This window comes from Eucalyptus grandis, chromosome 6 (assembly GCF_016545825.1).
Source record: "Eucalyptus grandis isolate ANBG69807.140 chromosome 6, ASM1654582v1, whole genome shotgun sequence".
NCBI lineage: Eukaryota > Viridiplantae > Streptophyta > Magnoliopsida > Myrtales > Myrtaceae > Eucalyptus > Eucalyptus grandis.
The window spans coordinates 30,061,505-30,083,331 of NC_052617.1; the positions used below are offsets into that span (position 1 = coordinate 30,061,505).

The 21,827-nt window shown below is 37.5% G+C and overlaps 1 pseudogene; it reads left to right on the top strand.

The window, feature by feature from the left end:
• Positions 1–14,829: 14,829 nt before the first annotated feature.
• LOC120294420 lies at positions 14,830–17,732 on the top strand (annotated as a pseudogene).
• Positions 17,733–21,827: the final 4,095 nt, after the last annotated feature.

The window sequence follows — 21,827 nt, forward strand, 5'->3', positions numbered from 1 at the left end:
AACGCGGAGAGATTTTGGGACCCTGTGGCTTGCGTTTTGGTTCTTGCAATGATTTTGCAAATTTACTTTTTTTTTCTTTTTTTTTCCCAAGGAAGGACACGCGATCAACTTCACAAATAAATTTGCCCTTGCTTTTGGAGAAATGCGAATGGGGAGGCTAATGGATCTTCGGCCAATCGATTCGTGGTTGGTGTTCCTCGGGGCCCGGTCGCCATACTTGTCCTTTTCCATTCTAGATGATACTTCTACCGGGGAAAATATAAGCAATTTCCAAAAAATTTCACCGTATCAAAATCAATCAAGCAATTTTGAAAAATATCCAAAAATTCTAAACATATTACATTTTTACCAATTCAATTCTAAACATTTTCACTTCTTATCAATTAAATCTATCCAGCCAATTTTTGATATGAAAATATTTACATGGACGTCGCCGATGCTACTTAAGACCATTTGAAGTAAATAATTTTAATAATTTTCTTTTTCTTTTTTCTTTTCTTCATGGCTTTCTTCTTTAACTTTTCTAGTGACGATCAATCTTGCTCGCCACAAGCAAGGCTAAAGAAAGAGCTCACTTCCAGGGGCAAGGGCAAGCCTCAACACCGGGAGCCTTCGCTGCCAGGGGGCCAGCCCCCACCCAAGCTAGGCTGCCTCACTAAGCATCAGTTGGGTGACGGCAACACCGAGCAAGGCTACCTTTCCTTTGGGTGAGGGCCAGCCTTACCAAATCTAGTTTGGATGAGGCCAACCTCGCCTAGGCGACTCGCTAAACATGGTCTCAGGCGAGCCTCGCGTGAGGCCTCACTAGATCTCGGCAAGGCTAGCCCTCACCTAGGCTAGGGCGACCTCATCGAGGCATCGGCCACGAGGAGGCCACCTTGCCTTGGGTGAGGTCGACCTCACCAAATCTAGCTTAGGCAAGGCCAACCCTCACCGGGCCATGTCTAAGCGTGGCCTGCTAAATCACCTCGTCGGGGCCTCGGGCGCGGGCAAGCCGGCTGTCGTTGTGGCTCGGTGCCACCGTGCGAAAAGGAAAAGAAAGAAGCCAAAAAAGGAAAAGAACGTAAAAGAAAAAAACTAATAAAAATTCAACAAATATTAAAATATTATTAAAAATTATCTAAACGTCAACACCTAGTGATGATACGCTAACAATCCTAAGTACATTCACACGGCAGTCATATCAACAATTTTAGGTCAAAATTAATCGAATTGACTTATTTGGCAAGAAGTGAAATGCTTCTTCAAACTAAACGTTAAAATTAAAAAAAGTTTTTTTATTATTAAAAGTATAATAAGTTTAGGACTTTTGGACAATTTTCCAAACACTTCCTATATTCATGGCAAGTGCAACAAGAGTTTCAATATTGACAATTCAATTTATCTTTATTTATATAGAAGATTTTATCTTTCCATCTACAAAGGTCATAGCCAGAGTTGTTGTATTACAATTATTCCAGCTTATTTTCTTCTATAAATTACCTTTGTACTTTAAATATGCAAGTATTAATAATAGCATATTGTTCAATTCTTCATGGTAAGTGAGTCTAACGCTCACGTAAAAGCATCGTTCAATTTTCCAATGATAGAAAAATCTTCAAACACAGATTCTCCTATGATAGTCACTAGCCCTCTTCAAATAATGCCACCACACTTGTGTCAATTAATTCAATTGTTCAACTACCCCCCTCAAGTTAACATCAATGCATTATCCCTCCTAGTTGGCTCAATTTAATTCTCTTCTCTCTTGAATTTAAAATTTGATGAGTATGTCTGTCTAACACTTTTACTATTGAGGGCAAAACTACTATCAATTCATCTTTATTCTCATTCTGTACATCAAGATCAACGGTTAACTTCCACTTCACACTCAATCGTGCCTCTCGTTACCTCTACCAAAACAACACATGAGACTTGAATAAACTTTCACATCTCTTGCCAACAAGACATGTTCACACATCATGAGTCTTAGGGCATTTAATGCTCTATAAAACATGACACTTTCGGCTAATAGTTGAGTATTTACAAGTCTGAAGGTGCCGATGAACTTGCCATCATCAACTCTCGTATTAGTGATGCTTTAATATTACATGTTCTAAATGGTCTCGGCTCCAAATTCAAGCAAATTTTTGTTGCCATTAAAGCACATGGATCACTCATTTCCTTTAAGGAACTCCACGATGAACTTGTTGACTTTGAGCAATATATAAAAAGGAAAAGAGTGAAGGTGAATCAACTTTTGTCATTGCAAATATTGCCAAGAGAGTCTCTCAGGAACACCAACCAACACCCAATTTCAAATGGAGGCTCAAACTTCTTTCAGTCCAACTCAACAATCTTATTAGCGAATGGCAACAATTATGGTTGTAACTAGCGCATTCAAAAGCACAAGTCATGTGCCAAACTATGTAAATGGGGGCTGGCCATTCAACCAAGCAATGCTATCAGGCCAAATAGTATTTCTCCTCTCCTCTATGCAAATAGCACAGTATGTTATCTCACCAAGTCAAGTGAGGATGGCTCATGGATTCTAGGGCATTTCAACATGTCACTTGAGTTTGGAAAATCTCTCTCCATTCTAATTATGAAGGCGCAAATGAAACTATTATAATGATGGCTCACGTTTGCAAATAAAGCACACAAAGTTCCACTAAACTTTCCTCCTTGCTATTTCATATTCATTGTCGGATTTTTTGTGTCATTTCAGTTTGATATTAGTAAAAACTTGATATCTATTTCCAATTTTTTTGCAAAAGTAACCAAATGCTATGGATTTGTTTCCAACCATTTTTTAATGAAATATCTACTCACGAAGGCAACTCTCACACAAGGCTTGAATAATAATGCTTATTATGAACTTTCATCTTCACTCCACGTGACTTGTCCACTACCCTCCACTATGATCGAGGTGGCATGTATCCTCTAGTGATTGGCATCTACATCCTGGTCATCCCTCCCATGATATTAGAATTTCTTTTTAAAATCAAAGTCGGTTTCTTCTATTTCCAAGTGCATTCTAGATTTTTGTGCTAATTGTGTAAATGTAATGAAAGTCATAGACTTACACTTGGTGCTTTTACTTTGTCTAGCCAATGACCTCTTAAATTCATTTTATAGTGATATTTGGGTCCTAATCTAATGAAATCAATAGATGGCTTTTCATATTATATTATTTTTTATGATCACTACACCAAATACATCTGGTTGTATCCAATCAAACAAAATCAAACAATTTTACTCTACTTCCAAAATTCAAGCTAGTGGAAAAACTCCTTTTGAGAATCCATATTATAAGTGTACATTGATGGTGGAGAGAATATCATAAACTAATAAGATTTTCTTGTCTCATGGGGTTACACATTTACAAACACTCCATACACACACACCCCAACATAAGGGGATTTGTAGCGGAGTTATGGGCATGTTGTCGAAACAAAGTCTTACATTGCTTCATTAAGCATCTCTTTCATCTTATTTTAGTCATTGCATTTCAAGCCACTACATTTTAAATAAATTGTCTACCTACATTGTTCTTAGGACTCAAATCTCCTTTTGAGACTCTCTTCGAATCTGTCGAAATTACTCAAAATTTTGAGTTTTTTGATTACCCATGTTATCCTTGGCTTAAACCATATGGCAAGCACAAGTTTGAATATTGATCAAAACCTTGTATATTTTCTTGGTTACTCTTTTAATTAAAGTTCTCATAGAAGTTACAATCCCCAACAAAACACAGTCTTTATCTCATGATCATATAATGTAATGGTAAGTCATTTTTCCTTACTCTAAACATGCTCAATTGCTTCATCGTACTAGTTTTCCCAATCCCTATCTCTACCACCTCAAAAGTATTTGTGCACCCTCTCATTTTAATAAAGAATTTAGGCACCTCTTCCAATACAAGACAACTAAGTCATACCATGCCCGGTTAAATAAGTCTTTTAAGTTCACTTAATGGAGAAGTTCGACATCACCATTTGAAAGGCCTTACAACTTTGGTGGAGAACACCAATTTAACGTTCCCTAATGCAGATCCATCATCAACCATTGAAACTCTATTTATACCTCACATACTCAAATACTTCATTTGGTCCATACACCACAGTTCCATCAATACCCCACATTTTCATCCAATGATCATTCACTCTTAAAATAACATTTGCAAACCTAAACAGATACATTTAACCACCACATATCCTTAACCACCCTTATTTGAACTAATGTGTGTTTCCCAAACTCCAAGATCCAAAGTAGCGCATTGTTGTGTTAAAAGAATTTAATGTCAATTATCTGAAATGGTATATGAAAGTTTATACCCTTAAGCCTCATCATAATATTATTAGCTAACAAATGGATATTTTGAGTCAAGTAAAACTCATATGATAGCATAACTAGGTACAAGACACAACTTATCACTAAGGGATTCTACTAACGACTATGCTCATATGTTCAATCGAGTTGTTAAACCCATACAATACAAGTTGTTTTTTTTCTAGTCTTATCAAAGGGTTAGCCTCTTCATGCTTTCTTACATGGTAAACTCATGGAGAAGTCTATATGCATCAACCACTAGGATTTGTTGATCAATTATATCCAAATCATATAGGTTGATTGAAGAAGGCTATTTTACAGTCTTAAATGAGCCTCTTATGCGTGGTATCAAGCACTTAGTTCTTCTATCATTTGTTTGGATTCATCCAATCCAAATAAGATTTTCAAGCTCTTTATATACAAATATGATGACATCATTACTTATTTCTTGATTCATAAATGATATGATCCTAGCTAGAAGTCATATAAAATTTACAAAAGTTTGTGAGAGTTCTTGTAGGTAAATTCTCATAAATGGATCTTAAATATCTACATTACTTCTTGAGAGTTGAGATGATGCGAACAAAGTTTGGTCTTTCTCACACAACACAAGTATATAGGAACATTCCCGGTCAAGCAGAATGTTAGGAGCTAAGGAGATTACCACCCTAATAGCTACCTTCAGCTCTCTTACTCTTGTTAATGGTTTGCCTCATACCGATTAACTAAATTCAAGAAGATTATTGGTGCTCTTCACTATCTTGCATTCACAAGGCCTAATATTACTTTTATTTCAGCAAGTTCCTTAGTTTATGCATCAACGAATAGAGTTACATTAGACTCTGTTATTAAACATGTTTTACATTATCTCAAATGGACTTTTAATCTTAGCCTACACTTGCAAAATAGTTCTTCTCCATTGCTTCATGCATTCTCTCATGCTAATTGAGTAGGCAATCGGATGAGTAAGTCTATAATGCCTACATAGTTTATATTGACCAAAATCCTATATCATATTGTCTTAAAAACCACGATATGTTACTCGTTCATCGATTGAAATCAAGTATGGTGTTGTTGTTGCAGCAATTTCTAAGCTTATATGAATTCAATTTTCTCCTATATGAACTTGGAGTATCTCCTTCACCACCTAGCTTCTATTATGATAACATTGGTCCTACGCATATGTGTGCTAATTCAATTTTCACTCAAGATGAAACATATTGCCATTGATTATTATTTTGTTTGCGACATAGTTAACAATGGCTTGTTTTGGAGATAGTCATATGTTCACTTATGATCAACTCGGGATGCACTAACAAAACCCCTCATACAACAATGATTTCTTCATTTACGATCCCAAGATGGGCATTCGCAATGGAATGCCTCTCTTACTTGATGGCATATTGAGAAAATATCTCTCAACAATAAATGAATTTCAAAAGTTGCTTCCAATTAGATTAGATTACTCAAGCAATTCGTATACTCTTGGACAAGTACAACAAGATATTCCAAAGCTAACAAATTCAATTTATCTTTCTTTTGTATAGAGAATTTATCTTTTCATGTATAAAGATCAAGGCTATGAAAGTTATTATATTACAACTATTTCAAACAAAAGTGCTATAAGTTGTATACATCAGCTCACTTTAATACTAAAAATTTTCATTGGCTCACTTATGGCTTGTTTGATAACTATTTTATTCTCGGAATAATTTTTATTTTAGAAATAATTCTTTTTATTTTCTATTCTCTGGATAGTAATGTGTTTAGTAAGATCTCAAATTTTTGTGAATTGAATTATTTTTTAAAAGGTTTTAGTAATTTTATTATATTTTTCACTCTTCTTTTTTTTCTCTTTCTTCCTTTGGCGGTCGCCGGCCTCAAGCTTGGCTAGGCCAACAATCGGCCAAAGGAATAAGGAGAAGAAGAAAAGAAAAAAAGGAAAAAAAGAAAAGAGACTTAATTTTGGAGTTGTTCTTGGCAACAAATAAATAATTTTTTCTACTTTTTGATTATATTCCAAAGTCTATTCTCGAAAATAAACAAAAAAATTTACCAAACGAGTTTCTATTCTTTTTTTATTCCGAATAACAAAAGAATATAATCATACTATTTAGTCGATTACCAAATAAGCCCTAAATGCCAAAATTGAAGAAAACAATCATTCAAATGTCAAATCTGCGAGATATTCAGTGAAAATGGTTACGTAGCCTTTATAATTAAAAAATAAACTTAGTTGGATTTTTTACTGAAAATTCTAGTTCTAGTGGACTAGCAAAATGTCAGCTTAGTCCAACTTGGCTGATATGAATTAAGCGACATTGCACAACGTCATTGCCTAAAAGAAACAATGCTACAGTTTTGCAAAAATGACACCATACCATCCTTTTGCCTAAAAGGACGCACATTTGATGAATAGAAAGTTACAGCTTTGATCATATTTGTCTCATTGTTGATCACTCTCTCTCTCAACATTGCTTGTTGTCACTCGCTCAATTGTTGTCGCTCGTTGTCCGTCCATCGCTACTTGTAAGGTCTCTCACTCACTACCTCATTTCTTTCAGTCCGTTAGGTTAGTCATAATGATCTCTTTGAGTTACTCAATTGAAGGAAAAAAAATAGGGCTCGAGCGATGAGGGAAAAATTAGAGTTGTTAGTGTTAAAGAAGAATTCTTTTATACAAAAACTGACAATATGTGGACCTCGATTTATTTTATCAACCAATATGCTTTGTTATTAATGTTTGTCTAGTAGAAAACAATGCCCAAGTAATTCTTTATTCAACTACGTGTCTTTGTGGGACCTTCATGTTAAAATGTTGTTTGTCTTTTTTGTGTTGTGATCCCAAAGCTAATATTTTCTTAAATGCAATATCGACATGGGAGACAATAATATTATAGGTGTCATTATCAAAATGGTGAGGAATTCGTCATTGGCACCAATTGATGGAAATATGCAGGTGGAAACAACATTACCATCTATGTTGATGTAAGTAGACCATCATATATTGATTTCGTAAGGAAAGTAGTGTATCGGTTATGATATAAAATAGAAAAATTGCACTCTTGTGTTATTGGAAAAGACTTGAAGGATGGTTTGAAAATCTTGATAATGACAATGGCATGAAAGATATTGTCTACCACTATTTTCATGGCAAGGAAGCTATGGTGTCTATTGAGTATTCTGTGATGATGAAGATGATGAAGATGATAAAGATAATAAGAGCAATCAAGTAGAAAGAATTAGGGAGGTAGTATAGGAGAATCCACTACTCATATTGGTGTAAATCTATTTAGATGAATGACAACAAGAGAGATATAAAAAGGAGAGGAGGCAAAGCATATAGCACAATTAAAAGAGTCTTCAATAAAGACAGGTGATGAAGAATTGATTGATTAAAGTGGAAAGTTGCTATATCTAATGATTCGATAATGAACTCTCTTGCTATATAGGAGAATTCACTACTCATATTGGGTGTAGATTTATTTTTGATGAATGACAACAAGAGAGATATAAAAGGAGGAGAGGGAGGCAAAGCATATAGCACAATTAAAAAGAGTCTTCAATAAAGACAGGTGATGAAGAATTGATTGGATTAAAGTGAAAGTTGCTGCTATCTAATGAATCGGATAATGAACTCTTGCTATATGTGAATGACCCGAGTGATGAGGAGGAGGAATATGCATAGGTAAGGTACAAGTAAAGGGAGTTTCAAAGAAATAAAATTGGAATGTTTGAAGAATCGCATGAATCTTAGCCTATAAATAGGGATGAAGGAGCTCTAGTTGATGGTAATGAAACTGATTATGAAGAAAGTAGTGATGATGAGAGTTATAGATCAAAGGATGAAGATGTTGAAAGAGCTGTGTATAAAAGGAAGAATAAGCATCATTATTATGATCCTACTGTTGCATGTCATGTTTTGTTCATTGATATGAAATTCGATAATGCAAAACAATTTTAAAGTTTAAACCTATTATCATATTCAATTGTTAAACAGAGGAGTGTTGAATTTGTTAGAAATTCCAGAATTTGTAGAGCAAAGTACTCACAATCAAATTGTTCATAGAAAATATATAAAGTGCCCTTTAAATAAGAAGCGTGAATTATTCCAGCTTAGGTCATTACAAGAGGACATACTTGTTCCATTGTATTGGATAACAAATTGTTAACAAGTGCATGGTTATCAAAATACTTATTCAGCACTATCAAAGTGATGCTTGAAATTAAGAGTCATCAATTCAAACAATTAATGAAGAAATAGGTAAGAGTAAATGTGTCTATGAATCAATACCAAAAGAGTGAAATAAAGGTGATGCATATATTGATGGAAATGAAAATATACTCAGCTTTTGGGATTATGTTGACAAGTGTAGGCTTCAGCCCATCAAATAGAATATATGTAAAAGTTACATGGAAATGTCTCTAACCATAGGACTAAGTTTGATAGGATTTATATTTGCTTTGGTACATGCAAGCGAGCATTTTTGGCTAATTGCAGAAGAGTCACAGAGTTGGATAAATGTTTTCTAAAAGATTTATGGTAATAATAGTTGTTAACTATTGTTGGGAAAGATGTTAATAACAAGAATTTTCTAGTAACTTCTGGGTTGTTGTGAAAGTAAATAACAATGACACTTGGTCCTAATTCCTAAAAATATAATGGCCGGCTTAGACATCAGTAATAGGGAAGGGTTAGGCATTCATAAGTGGTCAACAAAATGTAATGCGTTGTCAATCATTTGTTTTCATATTATTCACATATCTTAACACAAGTAATTGTTTTGGAATTATTATACGGACTTATTCCAATGTTAGTTGAATTGATGTCATATGTTAAATATAGAATGTATGCAAAGGCATATTTATGCAAACGACAAAAAACTATAAAAGAGATAAACTGCACAGCCGATTTTCACTTATAATAATGAGCGCTAATATAATTAATTTTATAATACATAAACAAGAGTTACCTGAGTCAATGAAGGAGGATTTAAAGCACTATTCCAAACTAAACCTAAACATTGGTGTGAGGCATTTTTTAAAAAAAAAATTAAATGTGATTTCATTGATTACAATCTTGATGAAGTATTCAATTGAAGAATCTTAGAGGTTAAGTACAAACTACTTATCAACATGTTTGAAGATATAAGAATAATAGTCATGACTAGACTTCAAAAGGTAGAGGAATAAGGCTAGAAAGCGGACTAGAGAGTGGTCTTAAGATTGCAAAAGATTAGAGGAGAAACATGGCTGTTAGTAGGTTCATCATCCAATCTAGAATAGAGATGATGGGTATGAGATAATGCATAATACTAATATGTATGTTGTCTAACTTGAGGAGAAAGCATTTATGTCATGGTTGATAATTGACTAGAATTCCATGTGCATATGTCATTTTGTGCCATCCTTCCAATGGACTACCTACATGATTGCTAAAAAGCAGCACATATGTTGTTTCGTACTAGTACATGTTGCATCTAGTTGAAGCATCAAATTTTTGGGAAGCCACAAATCATGAAGCCCCTCGGTCTTTGCCCCTAAAAGGCAAATCCGTAGGCCAAAAAAGAGATAAAAAATGCACGAGGGAAAGATCTCAAATAAGAGGACCAGCTAGATACGTAAAGATAAAATACTTTGTATTATCATAAGGAAATGACACGATAAACCGATTGTGATTTTAAGAAGCTACACCAACAATAACAACTATTTACAGTGGGTTAATGAATGATCAACTGAAAGGGCAATTGAAGAGCTAGTTTGAAGAGCCAACCGAAAGGCAACTAGAAGGCCCTGGCGAAAGGGCAACTAAATGGTTAGTTGAAGGGACAGCTGAAGTGTTAGCTAAAGGCCATTGAACCCTGAATTGACTAGTGCACAAACAATGAGCAAATATCTTATAAGTAATACAATTTATATTTGTGTGTGTTATGTTGTTTTCTAAATAGATCTTAGCAAATTTAAAATTTTGCTCTTTTCCTTCTTAGGTGAGAAGATGAGAAGCTGCCCAAGTTGCTCAAGTTGTTGAAAGAGGTAGCACTTCGAACAAGAGGAGCTCTTGGGAAAAGTATTAGACAATATGGTTATGATATTTATATAGGCTTCAATAACTTGAATAATTATTTTGAAAGTAAGTTTTGTAATTATCATGCATTTAATTTATGGTATTAAATTTGTTTATCACATAGTTATATTGTTGTAGCTTAGGAGCTTTAAAAAGTGCTCATCTCTCAAGGTATTTAAGTTAAGAGTCAAGGGGTTGCACCAATAGAAGAACCCAACCAAGGTTAATTGGAGGACAATCGGTAAGAAAAGTGTTTCAAAACAAAAAACACGAGTGGCAAATCCAATGGCAAGAGCACAATCAAGTAACAAGAGTGCTCCAAAATTAACGACACAAGCGTGCTCCAAAATAACCAAAAAAAGAGTTGACACTAGTTTAATGGGGCCCAAAACAGCCGACGACATCACTACTAAGAGCATAGAAGCTACTAGAAGAAAAAACATAAGAAAAAAATCAGTACAACAAATTTCCAAGTCCAATTCCACTTAGAAAGAGTACAATGATCCAAGCCAAGCAATCTATCACTTAAAAATGGACCGGAAGGGTTCTGCAAATTGACTAATGATGGGAGGTTGGCTTATATGGACATGGTTGTATTTTGGGCTAAGTCTTTGCAGAAGTCCTAAAAAACTTGTTGCAAAAATGCATTTGAGTCTAAACTTGCAAAGTGTAATTAAGTCCTAAAACTTATCAAAATGTTTCAATCGAAGTCCTAAAGTGACACTTTAAGATTTTTTCGTTAAAAAATGCCACGTACATTTTAAATGATTTTTTCTATTTTCTGTGTGGATTTTTTAATTATTTTTTATTCATTTTTTTTTCACAAAAATAGATTTATTCATTTTATTTTATTTTCACCAAAAAAAGAAAAAAGAAAAAAAGAAAAAAATTATTTTAAAAAATTGTTTTAAAAATCGGTGTCTCCTCTCCTCCACCGCCGCCGCCTATTGCCGAAGGGGAGCCGATCAGTGGTGGCTGGCCCGCCCAGCTAAGGTAGGGCTCGCCCGAGGCGGGCTTCAACCGTCGCCCGCCTAGGCCTCGTTGGCCCTCACTTGGGGCCGGCGGAGCCTCGCCTCCGAGCGAGGGGACCAAGCTTTGCCCGGAGGCCAGTGGCCCGACTCACCACAGGGCGGGCGTGACGGCCGCCAACCCCGCGAGGGCTGGTGAGCCCAAATCAGGGTGCCCCACTCAAGCTCAAGTGAGGTTTGGGTGGGGCTCGCCAACCTCCAACGATGGGGCGCGGCAGCGGGAGAGGAGCCACTATTTTTTTTTTAAGAAATATTTTAACTTTTCTTTTTGTAGTTTTTATGAAAATAAAATAAAATGAATAAATTTAATGGTTTATTTTTAAATCTATTTTTTAAAATGAATAAAAAAATTAAAGAATCCACCAAATGGAAAATAAAATATAATAATTTAAAATGCCAAATCCACATTTTGGATTTACGGAAAAAAGCTAAAGGGTTGATTTTAGGACTCAATTGAAACATTTGACAAGTTTTATGAATTGTTTTGCACTTTTGTAAGTTTTAGGATTTAATGTATTTTCATGACAAGTTTTAGGACTTTACCCATTGCGTATCCTTTCTCTTTTTTTGGGAGGTTGTGCATATTAATTAATGGGAGTTGTACATTTAGCTTTGATTATTCCAGATTGCAAAATGTAGTCAGACTATATTCATCTTGATGGACCGATATTTATTTTGTCTATGTTTTTTCATTTACATAACTTGCTTTTGTTTGTGCTGGCATGTTAATTCTACTAGTTGTGGTGCTTTGCTGGTGTGGTTGGATGTGCTTATTTGTTTGTGGTTATACTTGATGTTAATGTTAAAGTATTTTAGTGTTGATGCAGGGCTTGAACCAACATTATATATCAGTAGTGCTGGCATAATATTATGTTTGCACTGGCAACTTGTGTGGATAAAGTGTGCTAGTGCAAGCACAAGATGCACCACTAGCCAAGGTTTATGGTCAAGAGAGTGTGCTTAATTTACATGGTCCCCAATCACCTTGCCTTGCATATGTGTCCATACGTTTCTTACGTTGTGCCAATGCACGACATGACCAAGGATCGTGGACGAGTCGTCTCATTACTGTGGCTGAGCACCAAATGCACTATGGGTGCAATGATTTGGTACAAATGAAGAAAGAAAAGTGAAACAACATATTCATTTCTTAAAACTTACACGGCATGAGTGATCACTTTTTTACCACTACTAACACTTAAGTGATCATTTTTTTACCACAACTGACACTTAAGTAATCACTTTCAACTAAAACTTGGTAATCAAATGATCTGCTTACAAATTATGACATTGAAATAAGCACTCAGAGAATTTACCACTTCTTAATTTGACCATATTTACAATAAAAAGAGCAGCAAACCAGCAAACCATTACCAGCAAGCATTACGGTAAACCACTACTAGCAAACATTTGTGCAAACCAAACGTCTCAAGTAAAAACTAAACAAACCAAAATTGGATACAAAATGAAGCAAGAGACTTATAAGTTCTCAAAAACAATATTCCAACCCTTCATTTTCACCAAAATTGCAGCCGACCAACAATTTTACCCAATATAAGTACATATTTCATTGATCTTAACTATGGTAGATGGAGAAATTGATTCTTTGCCGCTCACTTTACATTTGGCCATAAAATAGGCTACACAAGTAAACAAAAATATAATCAACTCAATAGCACTTTCTTTCAATTTTAATCTTTGAAACTTCCTTCTTCAAATGGTTGACGTAGATTTTAAAACATTTATTTGAGCTCGCATTGAGTTGACATCCTCCAACTTGCCCATCATTGCAAATGGAGGTTCATGCTGTCGTTCAAGTAGCTCCAAGATCTCTCCCTCAACTAGAAATTTCGTATCACCCATTTGAAATATTTTCACTTCAAGCCTTCTCTCTATTCTGACATATCCATGGAATCTTCTTCCAAGATTCAATCGAGTCCCAAAATGTTCTTATTGGACTCTAAACCCATAATAACAGTAATACTCACCTACTTCCGCGCTTTGTTGAAATGAATTGAGCGTTACTAAAGTTCATGCCCTCCATTTACGAGATCAAGTTGTTAATTTTGGGCAAATCAAATTAGGGTGTGCTTTGGTTAAATGACCGGTTAGGTTCCTCTTTCAATTTCGGCCTTCGGTAAGTGAGCCATGTCGACTTAGGAAATTAATAAAACAAAAGGCCACATTGATTTCCGGGCAAGCAGACCAAAGTTGGTAGTGAAAGATCGTTTTCCGAAAATACACTTAAAAGCGAGTTAAAGAAAATTTTGGGTACTAAAGTGAGCGTTGTCTCAACTAATAACATTTTCTTGTGTCTTACGCCCAACTATTCCAATTGGCGTTTTTTCTATAAATGATGGCTGCCTTTTACTTTAAATAAATGCAAGTAATAAATTTAAGAGCACCCTGTCCAATTCTTTAAGTCATCCTTTTTCCTTTTTTTTTTTTTTTTTTATTGGTAACAGGATGCATGTTTGGATATCGTTCTAAAAATTAGCCCCTTTTGTCCCCGTGCCTAACATGAGCCTAGCATCCAACGTTCTCAATTTTATAATTTAGTGCGTTGTCAAATTGTAAGTGACTTCAACTTTGTAACTCAATAAGTGAGTTTGATTCCGTCATTCCAGTCGGTGGGGTGATCGAAAGAATCTGATTTAGTCTGAAGATTTGATTCAACAAATCATAGATAACGAGATATGATTTACTTTAGGAAAATTAATATTGTGTAAATATTTTCTGATTATTACAAATATAGTCATATACCTGTACATTGAAGGTAGAGAAATACGGAATACAAAAGTTCCTCTCCATTTTTACGATTCTTGTCATCCATCGATAAAGGCCTCACAGTTTAGACCATTTTCATTAAACCAGATGGATCCAATCGATGTCACGTTGGAAAAACGACGTGACCACCCTCCTTTTCCTCAGCGTGACAGAGACGGTACCAGTCTGTTCTACTAGTATGAACGCACCGAGGATGTCCAGTGTCTTCTTGTCGTACTGCACACAAGATCTGTCACTGATTGAACCGCATCCTCTATCATTTTGGACCTCTCCTTTCAACGCCAGGACAGTAACCTTCGTTGCTTCGTCTCCGCTGTTCAAGTTTGTTTCGTCACACCACTCTGCTTGGCCATATCCGCCGATGATCGCCAGTTACCGCTTTTTTGTTACTCTACGTGGCAAGATCCTAGATCATTGTATTCACTGCTTCTAAACAGATTATGATATCTCTGCTCTGTCACAGGACATCTGTGGCCTCAACTAATCATGCATTACAATTTAAGGCCCTTCCATAAGCTGTCTCTATTACTTCACCTTTTTTGTATCAGAAAAGCCATAGCTTCTTTCCATTTTGAGCGACCGAGAGTTCAACACATCGTTTCAGTTTTGTTTCTGTAGAGCAGAAGTGGGAAATGGGGTATGGATCTTGAAAGCATGGGGCCATTTTCAGGCAATTCTGGTGGTGGTGTTGGTGATGATGGGAATGCAGAGCTTTTCATGCTACTCCGAGTGAAGTTTAAGGCAATATTCAATCTGGCGACTCGAACACCGACACAGGCAGGGTTCTATGCGGCTTTCCCAGGGGCAAACTGGGCCCTTTGGGATGACCTCATTTTGGCGGCCTTCGGGCCGGCATCAGATGGAAGGCTCATCGTTGACTTCTTGGGTAATGTTGGATGAGACTCACCCAGATGTTCTAGTAGTTCTCTTGGATAGTTTTGACTTGGAAATTCCTATAGCTACATGGTTATGCTTTTCTTATAGTCTATCGATCAGTATGTCAGTCTCTTCTTTATTTGCCTGAGAGATGCAAAATGCCATGCAGTTGTTAGTAGATGCGGAAGTCATTGAAAAGGGAATCACAATTTAAACGCTATCCTTTGGCATATCTTCCCAGAATCCACTGTTTCTGTTCTTGATAAAAATAACCGAAACAGTTAAAAAGAAGATGCATGGCAAAATTGAGGTTGTGTAGAAAATGTAAGTACTCAGCATATGTCACGTTCCATCTTAACCGATCCTGCACAGCTCCTCAGTGCTGTAATTACTTTCCAAAATGAGAAAAGGCCAACACTGCTGGTGTTGGTTTTCTCATATCATCATTGATGATGAATACCTGAAGAAATTTTTTGTTTTGGCCAAGTTTCCTTATTTCCTTCTTTTTCCTTGTCTTTTTGGTTGCAGAAGTTGTCAGGATTCTCTGCATTTGCCCTGGAAATAGGCTCTATAGATAAATTTCACTAACATAGGTATTTGGTCTTCGATCAATCACAGTTCATGAAATGGTGACATGGGATGGGATCCGTATTAATACCATCGACCATGAGCTCTGTGTGTTTGGCTCTATGATGTTTCCTTACAGCCTTAATGCGGAAACTAATCTCTAGAATGTTTTCCCAGTTAAATCACAGGAAAGTGAAATTCATAAGCTAAAGTTAAGGTAATATCTTTCTTCGATGTGGCAACACAAGCTCTAGGACTGCCATTTCTGAGTCCATATCTGCAATCAATCAGGTCTGACTTTACAGACATGGGGCCAACTATGCAACGCTAACATCAATGCTCCTGCCATAAACACGTCCTTATTTGTATCTGGGCTCAGTCCTTTTGCTCTTCCCATTCAGCTCAGCAAATGAGAAGGCATTCAAGGCCGTCGATGAATATCACTCATCCGGCAGAAGGTATGGCATAAACTGGCAAAATTAGTTGATTGATAGCTTTACAAATTGAGCATGATAGTTTTTGACATGATGTGTTTTCTATAACATTGATTGTCAGAACAAATCTACCTTCACCAGATATATTTGATCCATTTACACATTTACATTGGTCAGAATGACTTCACATCAATTCCAGCATCTGCTGGTATTGGTGGGTGCAGCAGTATCTTCCTCAAGTTGTGGCCCAGACTGCTGCAACTATCAAGGTGAGTGTACTCTGTTTGGCCTGACAACTTTCTTCTTACTTTTCCCACTTTCAACATGTATAATTATCAACTTATTGAAGCTCAAGCATGACCAAGAAACATATATACTGAAAAACAAAAACAGACTGGAGCTTATAGAAGATGGGCTATTTCAATCTATCAAATCCAGTGTGGAAGTGGGGCGCTACTGATTAATGTCTATATCATGCCTATAGCAAAATGATCTGCAAGTGGGTCAGATCAAGATGAAGCCCCGGAAGGACCTTATGTAAATTGTCGAAATTAAGCTCTGTTGATCAAAGTCTAATGAATTAGATGGCCCATACTTGAAAGATTTGTACAGACAGCTTATTCAGTTGTTCCTTGTCCGTCCAAGCGCAAGAATAAGGATAAGCATAATAGTACACTAGCAAAAAGTGGTACTCTCTGTCAATCTACCTTGTCTAGGTCTTACAGTATCACATGGGTTCAGTTTACTTCACAACCTGCATATAAGTGTCGATTTGAACAATATGCGGTCATAAGCAGACATATATGGATCTTCTATGTCAATTATAAAACAGATTACCCAGTAAATGCTTTCAAATTAATGTAAAAATCATCTCTTTTGCAAATTTCTTGCTTTTGTAGGAGCTATATGCAGCCAGGGGCGTACATTTTGGTGCTAAAACTAGCTTTTCCGATCGGCTTTATCCCATCCTTTCTGGTGGAGCTCCTCACAGCAGTTCAGATCTTGACATGTATGGATGCATGATTTCTTACAACAACGCAGTGGTTAGTACAACAAATTGTTAGAAGGCACGCTGAGCTCAAACCAGAGCTTCTCTTGCTAATGCTAGCCTCATTTTTATGTCGACACCTCGTTTTACTAGAGCTATTTCAGCATCCCACGTATCACGGTAGCTTCTGTCACTTCTTAAATAACTCTTCTTCGACCTTTTAGGGAAAATTGAGATATGATACCCATCATCGATCATCGAGCTGAGTTCATTTTTACTAGCAGAAAGCACTGGAGCTTAACCTCCTGCTGCTAAGTGCCAGATTAATCAATAGAGGACATGAATTATGAACTATTAATAAATCGAAAGGACATCTAACTTAACTGCGTCAGCCTGCGAATCTATCAGCTGTTCTAACAAGCTAACAACCAAAATTTATAACACCATTTCATGGATACAGCCAACATTTCCCAATTTATTTATTCAATGGATTAGGTCTTGTTGAATCATGGTATATATATCTTTTCCCTCTCGAAATCTGCAGGTCATAAATTATTTGAGTTTATATTATTTGATATGGTTTGGATCCAATTCAGGACTCAAATATGGTACCAGGGCGTGCTGTGGATATGGGGGCGGCGGATACAACTTCGATCCTCAGTCTACTGCGGCAGTAGCAAAGAGATAAATGGCTGCTAACTGCTTCCCGCTTGCAATAGCCCCTCCTGCACGTAAGCTGGGATGGATACACATGCCTTACCAGGCTGCTAACAAGCTAATTACAGGCCATCTTAAAGTGGATCCGCCCGATCGCCACCATTTTCGCTCAAGCAGCAGCATTGCGATCTCTCAACCTATAGAGTTAATTCTAAGTAACCTACAGTCGTAGGCACCGCTACTCTTACAGCAATGACCCATTAACTGTAATAAAACTTTAATCTTTTTCCTTTGGAATTTCAAATTACAAGTTAGGGCCTTGAAAAATCCTAAATTTCGCAAAGAGATGGCATGAATTAATAGTCAAACGCCAACAAAAGTTATGTGGGGTTATCAGCTGCAATATCCACTCCACCAGACCCTGGCTACTTAGAACGAACGTGTATCCTCACAGCACGTTGGACTGGTCGATAATCCGCCACCTGATTCACCATATGCAGGATCAAATTTCTTCTTTGATTACAGCTGCAACTAATACTTAATACACTCTGAAGAGTTTCATGTTACGTGATAGCTCAGCGATGCCTATATATCTAGAAATTGTTTGCTGTAGAGGACGAAGGATGTGTCGAGTATAAAACAAGAAATAGGCGTGGATAAGGCGTCTCCCTGAAACCCTGCTGGTTCACAGGGCGGTCCTCGTTTGCCTCGCCCTGTGGTTTTATATGGAAGCAGGATCATGCCATGGAAACGTACCCAGGGGAAATTGCAAATCTTGGCCGGCTTCCAATACGCCTCTGAGTCATAAGTACTACCACGTGTCCCTGACAGGGAAACAAACACAGTCACACCACGTGAAATTTTTTAATCCCGTTGATTAGTCTCTTTCCATGAATAATCACTAGTCAAATGAATCCACCAATCGAAGTGTAAACATGTAGCAAAACCGTTTAAAAAGAAAAAAGAAAAGAAAAAGCAAAACCAATATGTCTATTTCCTTCCTATCTTCACAACTGGTAGTGCAGAAGTTTTCCTAAGGAAATTTCCTGAGGTATCGTTCGCATTGAAGTTCTGTGCAAGGTGTCTTTTCCTCGCGCATCTCGAGAAGAGCAGAGAAAGGACTAGTTATGGAAACAATCAATTGGAGAACCAATCTGTAGAGTCATGGAACGTGCTCGTTAGCCTCAGAGAATCGGCTGGGTTCTGATCGTCGATCAAAGGCATTTTGCTACTCCTGTCCAGACCGTATCAAAGGGGCCTTCTGGACTCTTTCTCCATTTCCTTGATCCTCTGTCTCTTCACTGCCTTGTAGCTCCGAACACAATTAAACTCCACAGAAACTAAACCATGAACCCGCCTGTGAACCCTATAACTTACCATTTCCAAAACCTTGTACTATTTCTTCTGTGGTGGAGCTAGAGCCGGAATTACAAGTGCCAAATGACCTTGACTTCATGCAGCATCCATTCAGTGAGTCATGTTGCTAAAACTGACCGACCCATGAGGCCGAACTCGACGCATCATGGACAATTTTGATGTCCAGGCTCCAGCTCAGCTGAGAGAAACTCACCAAAATGGGGTTGCCATTCGCTCTCAAATTGAGCTGCTGGTTGCAATTCCATGAATTGGAAGCATCTAACACCATGAACTGACAGGACTGACCAGCCTATAACCAGGGACTTGATAGTAATTAGAAGACCAATTCTTGAGTTCTCAGACAGTATGGCTAGCCTCTTCGAAAAGGCATAAGGAATGATCCTTGGTGGGATCTGGAAGGCGTCAGTTTGACCCTCTGACCCAGCTCGGGCTCTGGGCCTGAATTCGAGACTTTAGTCCCAGAGAAGTTGGTCGGAGGAGATGTCTAACCAACGCCTGTTCTTGGATCCAGTGTTTTGTTGGCATATTCGTGCATTCATCTAAGAGCTTTCAGGGTCATCGCCTCAGGCTCTTGGGCGTGGATGAGAATGACCCAAAGGAAAGCCTACCGCAGGTGAAAATAGAGGCCCTCTTTGCATCTGTCATTTCAAAAGGACCAGAACAAAAGCACAAAAGAAGGTTCTTGATCATGAACGAATGACTACCCGTTTACAGCAGATGCAATAAACATTCAAGACATCAACTTTCGAGGGAAGTAAGGCTTTACCTGAAGCTTTCTTTCTGTTCTCATAGAAGAAAATGCCATCAACCTCGACGCCAGATTCAATTCCTTCTTTAAGGCGGTTCTTGCCCTCCTCAAACGTCTCAATCTCAAGCCCCAAGAGCAAGCTGCATCAAGTTGGAACCGTCGTACGCTCAGATGCCCTTGTGACATGGAGACGACGAAGGAGGACTCAAAAGGCTTCGGAAGCTCTTCCAAACTCAGTCCCATATTCGTCATACAATGTATCATGGTCTCTAAGAACCAGAGGCTTGAGCCATCTTATCATTATGGTTAGAGAGGATATGCAGCAAATGACTTTATATAGGGGTTAGTACATGGATCTTATCATTCATCCATGCAAATTACCTGAGCGCACCACACGAAAGGAAGGCTGAGAGGCAGAGAGTCAATGCAAGTTTCACCCTTCTAGTTGTCAGCACTTTCCATTTCATTTTTGTTTAAAATGTAGATGTTTTCGCATTGGAACCCATACTTTTTCATGAGAGCTTGGTCAGTCGTGACAGATGGTTCAACGAGGCGGCAGATAAGCCACACGAGAAGAGGAGAAACCAGGGTCTCACTCCCTCCCAAAAACAATACATGCCTTAATTTAGCCTTTTAGGTACGTCTTTAGGAGAATACATCTTTGCTAACTTCCAGTATCAGTCAGTATGAACATATTTATAAATTAGATTTAATTAGACAATTGATATGCAGGATGGGTAATAGCATATTTGGTCTAGACATTTTCTATGATTTCAATAAGGAATCTCAATGAACGACAGTATCATAAACTAAAGGTAATAGCCTAATTTAATTGAAGGTAAACAAGTAGGATATATCATCTCTTTCATCAATGTATAACAAATTAAGGCCATGGTAAAATTGCTTTCACACTAGATAGAACGATGCAATTATCGAGTGTGCACTCTACAATTGAGCTACTGACTCATCGTGCGGTCCTCCCGCAGAGCCTGCCGTGTCAAACGCAAGAGAAATCCCATTCCACTTTCCCTTCCTCTCATGTTGCAGGTGGAGGGGCGTGGAGACGTTAGAAAAGAGGATTCAGTCAATTTGTCCCAATCTGAATTATAAGCTGCGGAAGTTTTGAGTCCTGCTTCACTGTCTAGAAATGAAAAAGACTTCCATCTCAGGTTGTGTCCCAGCATGATTTTGGAAAGGAAAAGACAGTGCGAATGAGGGTTAAGGTTAGAAAAAGTAGATTTGGTTTAGGCTCGTGCAGACTGGTCCACCGCCACAAAAGCCTTTGTCGAGCAGCCAATACAAGGCGGACACAAAGGATGTCCCGAACTGGAGTAGGTACATAAGTCTTCAATCTTTTGACAAGGGCATTGAGAGAACACCTGGTGTTGCATCTTATTGAAGGCTAAAGGCTGCATTATAAAAACATAACCCTCATCATTCTTTCGTTTCAGCGGTGCCAAAATGAAAACAGTTGAACAGCCGCGCTCGCTTATGGTCTTTCTACTTTAATCCGGCCGGCTCGGTGATTTCGATAGGATTCAGAACGATTTGCGGTGGGCCCTTTAACATGAATCTATTCGCCCGGCAATCATGCGATCCAGCCAGACATGCAAATTAGTCAGAGAAGTGGAATGAACTGTGCGATTGAGATACTTGCCAGCAGGTTTTGTCTCCGGGCATAGAGGTTGATTTTGCTGCCGCCTTATTAGCAATCTGATTAATACATAGATTAGGTTCTCGTGAGCTCTTGGGCCCAATGAGCATAATCACGTACGTAATGTCAAGATGATGTAGATGTGATTATCTTATCGTGGCAGATTTCGGAATTATGTATTCTCAAGCGTGTTGATGTACAAAGGATACTGGACTGGCTTGGGCTGAATTCTTATGGGCCCTTAACCATTCGAGTAAGTCATAGCTAGGGTGTCCAAAAAATCATAGCGATCGACAAGACCAACCCTAAAATTAGGTTATTTTACATGGTATATTT